The sequence below is a fragment of the Dendrobates tinctorius genome, unplaced genomic scaffold (genome assembly GCF_039654945.1).
Source record: "Dendrobates tinctorius isolate UK_male_01 unplaced genomic scaffold, ASM3965494v1 ptg000021l, whole genome shotgun sequence".
Lineage (NCBI taxonomy): Eukaryota > Metazoa > Chordata > Amphibia > Anura > Dendrobatidae > Dendrobates > Dendrobates tinctorius.
This window is the reverse complement of record NW_027361689.1, coordinates 35,031,692-35,037,500: the sequence shown is the minus strand read 5'-3', so window position 1 is coordinate 35,037,500 and position 5,809 is coordinate 35,031,692.

Here is a 5,809-nt window from a genome sequence, read left to right as displayed (position 1 = left end):
GATAGAGAGAGATATAAAAAAAAAACCAAAGAGAGCAGGCACGAGGAAGCCTGCTGCAGCGCCTGTGTCAGATCAATGATCTGACACAGCGATCTGTGATATGTCAGATCAGTGATCTGACACATGACAGTGATGGCCCCCCCTGGGACAATGTAATAAAGTAAAAAAAAAAAAAAGTGTAAAAATAATTTATAAAAAATCGCCAAATAAATAAAAAAAAAAATATTTCCTAATAAATTCATTTTTTGGAAATAAAAAAGATCAATAAAAGTACACATATTTGGTATCACCGCATCCATAACAACCTGCCTTATAAAACTGTCCCACTAGTTAACCCCTTTAGCGAACCCCTTAAAAAATAAAAATAAAAAACGAAGCAAAAAACAATGCTTTATCATCATACCGCCGAACAAAATGTGCAATAACACGCGATTAAAAAGACGGATATAAATAACCATGGTACCGCTGAAAACGTCATCTTGTCCCGCAAAAAAACGAGCCGCCACACAACATCACCAGCGGAAAAATTAAAAAGTTATAATAGCTCGCAGAATAAAGCGATGCAAAAATAATTATTTTTTTATATAAAATTGTTTTTATTGCATAAAAGCGCCCAAAAAACCCTGACATAAATGAGGTATCGCTGTAACCGTACTGACCCGAAGAATAAAACTGCTTTATCAATTTTACCACACGTGGAATGGTGTAAACGCACCCCCCCAAAAGAAATTCATGAAATGCTGGTTTTTGTTCATTCTGCGTCCCAAAAATCAGAATAAAAAGCAATCAAAAAAGTCACGTGCCCGAAAATGGTACCAATAAAAACGTCAACTCGTCCTGCAAAAAATAAGACCTCACATGACTCTGTGGGTCAAAATATGGAAAAATTATAGCTCTCAAAATGTGAGGATGCAAAAACTATGTTTACAAAAAAAGCGTCTTTTAGCGTGTGACAGCTGCCAAACATAAAAACCGCCATAAATAGTAAATCAAACCCCCCGTTATCACCCCCTTAGTTAGGGAAAAATAATAAAATTTAAAAAATGTATTTATTTCCATTTTCCCATGAGGGGTAGGGTTATGGCTGAGATTAGGGTTAGGGGTGAGTTGGGGTTAGGGTTGGAGTTATAATTGGGGGTTTCCACTGTTTGGGCACATCAGGTGCTCTCCAAGTGCAACATGGCATCTGATCTCAATTCCAGTCAATTCTGCGTTGGAAAAGTCAAACGGTGCTCCTTCCCTTCCAAGCTCTGCCGTGCGCCCAAACAGTGTTTTACCCCCACATATGGGGTATGAGCCTACTCAGGAGAAATTGAAAATCAATGTTTGGGGTCCAATTTCTCCTGTTACCCTTAGGAAAATAAAAAATTGGGGGCAAACATCATTTTTGTGGAAAAAAAATATGATTTTTTATTTTCACGCCCGGGCCTAAGTTATAAACTTCTTTGAAGCACTTGGGGGTTCAAAGTGCTCACCACACATCTAGATAAGTTCCTTGGGGGGTCTAGCTTCTAAAATGGGGTCACTTGTGGGGAGTATCAACAGTTTAGGCACATCAGAGGCTCTCCAAACGTGACATGACACCCGCAGACCATTCCATCAAAATCTGCATTCCAAAAGTCACTACTTCCCTTCCAAGCCCCGACGTGTGCCCATACAGTAGTTTTCTCCCATATATGGGGTATCAGTGTACTCAGGACAAATTGGACAACAACTTTTGGGGTTCAATTTCTCCTGTTACCCTTGGGAAAATAAAAAAATTGGGGATTAAAAGATGTGGAAAAAATATGATTTTTTTATTTTCATGCCCGGGCGTTATAAACTTCTGTGAAGCCCTTGGGGGTTCAAAGTGCTCACCACACATCTCGATAATTTCCCTGGGGGGTCTAGTTTCCAAAATGGTGTCATTTGTGGGGGGTTTCCACTGTTTAGGCACATCAGGGGCTTTCCAAACGCGGCATGGAGTCCTATCCCAATTCCAGCCAAAAAAGTCAAATGGCGCTTCTTCCCTTCCGAGCTCTGCCATGCGCCCAAATAGTGATTTACCCCCACATGTGGGGTATCAGCATATGCAGGACAAATTGCACAATAACTTTTTGGGTCCTGTTACCCTTGGGAAAATAAAAAATTGGGGGTGAAAAGATCATTTTTGTGGAAAAAATGTGATTTTTTTAATTTTACGGCTGTACATTATAAACTTCTGTGAAGCCCTGGGGGTTCAAAGTTCTCACCACACATCTAGATAAGTTCCTTAGGGGGCTAGTTTCCAAAATGGTGTTATTTGTGAGGAGTTTCCACTGTTTTGGCACATCAGGGGCTTTCCAAACGCGACATGGAGTCCGATCTGAATTCCAGCCAATTTTGCATTGAAAAAGTCAAACGGCGTTCCTTCCCTTCTGAGCTCTGCCATGCGCCGAAACAGTGGTTCCCCCCACATATCAGGTATCAGCGTACTCAGGACAAATTGCACAATAACTTTTGCAGTCCAATTTCTCCTGTTACCCTTGGTAAAATAAAAAAAATTGGACCTGAAGTAATTTTTTTGTGAAAAAAGTTAAATGTTCATTTTTTTTAAACATTCAAAAAATTCCTGTGACGCACCTGAAGGGTTAATAAACTTTTTGAATGTGGTTTTGAGCACCCTAAGGGGTGCAGTTTTTAGAATGATGTCACTTATGGGTATTTTCTATCATATAGACCCCTCAAAGTGACTTCAAATGTGATGTGGTCCCTAAAAATATAATGGTGTTGCAAAAATGAGAAATCGCTGGTCAACTTTTAACCCTTATAACTTCCTAACAAAAAAATTTTTGGTTCCAAAATTGTGCTGATGTAAAGTAAACATATGTGAAATGTTATTTATTAAGTTTTTTGTGTGCCGTATCTCTGTGATTTAAGGGCATAAAAATTAAAAGTTGGAAAATTGCAAAATTTTCACCAAATTTCCATTTTTTTCACAAATAAACGCAAGTTATATCAGTGAAATTTTACCACTAACATGAAGTACAATATGTCACAAGAAAACAGTGTCTGAGTTACCGGGATCCATGGAAGCGTTCCAGAGTTATTACCTCATAAAGGGACAGTGGTCAGAATTGTAAAAATTGGCCTGGTCATGAACATGCAAACCACCCTTGGGGGTAAAGGGGTTAAAGGATTTGTACCAAGATCCCGATCTTCAGGAGCACACCGCTCCTCGGCCTCCTGGTTGTCAGGGGGTCGTGCACTCCTGACAATTTTTTCCCAGCTCTTTATAATGCTGCAGACAGAGGCAGTTTTGACTCTGCAGCACTGGAAGATCACAGGATCAGAGCAGCACTTACAAGCTGGACAGTAAAAAGCTTGTAAGTGCTGCTCCCATTTCTTTGTGTAATGGTCGTTTACATGCAGTAGATGCATCTATGGCTTATGCATGGGGCTGAGGCACCTATATGGGGGATGTAGCTCAGTGGTACAGCGTATGCTTTGCATGTATGAGGCCCCGGGTTTTTTTCTTCACTTATAAAAAACATCCAAAACGTCCGAAGTCCCCAGATTTGCAGGAACAGAAGCTCAGCCAAGCCCCCACCCCGAATTATCCGGAGCGCGCCACCCTCTGACAACCAGGAGGATGACTGGATTCTATTTTTCACTCTACTTAAAAAAAGATGTAAAGAATGCAAAAAATACAATCACCTCCTTCTCCTATATTTTAAATATTTCATGCAATAGAATGCAAATTAATTATTTAAAAATCCTACAATGGGATTTTCCGTGTTTTGTATTTACTCACTTTTAACTCAGGAAGAGTTCAGAAATCAATATTTTGTGGAATAACCATGATTTTTAATCGCAGCTTTCATGCGTCTTGGCTGCTTTACACCAGTCTTTCACACTGCTTTTGGGTGACCTTATATCATTCCTGGTACAAAAATGTAAGCAGTTCTTTGTTTGATGGCTTCTGACTATCCATCTTCCTTCAATGGGGTTCAGGTCTGGAGATTGGGCTGCCCATGACAGGGATTTGATGTGGTGGTCCTTCATCCACACACTGATTGATCTAGCTGTGTGGCATGGCGCATTCTTCTGCTGGAAATACCAGTCCTCAGAGTTGGGGAACATTGCCTGAGCAGAAGAAATCTACTGGTTTTCCAGGATAACCTTGTATGCGGCTTGATTCATACGTCCTTTGCAAAGATTAATCTGCCCAATTCCAGCCTTGCTGAAGCATCCCCAGATCATCACAGATCCTCCAACATACTTCACAGTGGGTGCAAGACACTGTGGCTTGTACGCCTCTCCAGATCTCTGTCAAACCATTAGACGACCAGATGTTGGGCAAAGCTGAAAATCAGACTCATCAGAGAAGATTACCTTACTCCAGTCCTCTATGGTCCAATCCTTATGGTCTTTGGCAAACTTCAGCCTGGCTCTCCTTTGCTTCTCATTGATGAAAGGTTTTTTTCTACCTTTACATGACTTGAGCCCTGCCTCTAGGAGCTTGTTACGAACTGTTCTTGCAGTGCACTTCACCCCAGCTGCCATTTGCCATTCCTTTTGTAGGTCACTTGATGTCATCCTGCAGTTGCCAAGTGATATTCGAATGAGATGACGGTCATCCCAGTCAGTGGGGAGTCATTATCGCCCTCTGCCGGTCTGTAGCTTTGTTGTCCCCAATGTCTGCTGCTTGACCTTGTTGTAATGGACTACAGTCTTAGACATTTTAAGGCAACATGACGCTCTCTGTATCCCTCTGTTAGTAAAGCCAGAATTGAGCCCTTCTTTTCCTCACTGAAGACTTTTCAACTCCTTTGCCATGGTTATAAATTATTTTTTAATTCCTATTACTTTTGGGATATTACTAGCACTTGTTTTGCCATCCAGCTTGTCCTATTGCAAGAGGATTGTGACCACCACAGCAGGGTTTTTTTATACTTTCCTTCATTAAATAAGATTTGGTTCCGGTGATCACCTAATCAGAAGCACATTAAGTAGAATGAGGTGTACTCTGGTTGTAATTCAACTGGAATGGAATGGCTGTCAGACATGTAGAGAAGCTGATTTTTATAAAACTGTGCAGTGGTCTCTTAATTTCTGCCAGAGCTGTATATATATATATATATATATATATGGTCTACTTCTGTCCCGTATATTGACTATTTTGATGAGGTATCTAATAACTCTTTGGGTGGATATTGTGTATTCAGGTCACCTCCGTAAAAATGTAAAAAACTTTTTAAAATTTTTTTTTTCATGATAATATAATAATATATACTGTAACATGTTTGGGGGTTGACTGACTGCACTGTATACACTGATTTTCGGTAATGCTTGAATATAGAATATTTATTGTGTATCGAGGCATTTTTGTGTCCTTTCCATATAGTCTATATACAATATCCATCCTGATATCATCTGCAAGTGCTTATATGTTATATACAAGTATGGACATCTATATATTCAATATAACCAGTAATAGCTGCTATAATATTTTTCTCTTTTTCCTTCGTGGTTCATCCATTGCATTGTACATTTTAATTAGGATTTATCTAACCAAATATTAACTGTATATGGTGATTTAGCAGGATCTCTCCCATCTGTAATTGTATTTGATATTATGTATTGTTGCTTCCTATATAAATTTCTATCATGTTTGGATCTAAACATCTGATGGCTGATTGGCAGCCTTGTGCTTTATTAATTTTTGCATTTATATCATTTTGAATTATTATATTAACTTTTTGTGGTATTGTGAATTCTGATGGCTGATTGACAGCCCTTATATATATTTATGCACTAGTTTGCTGCTGATATGTATATTCTTTTTTTT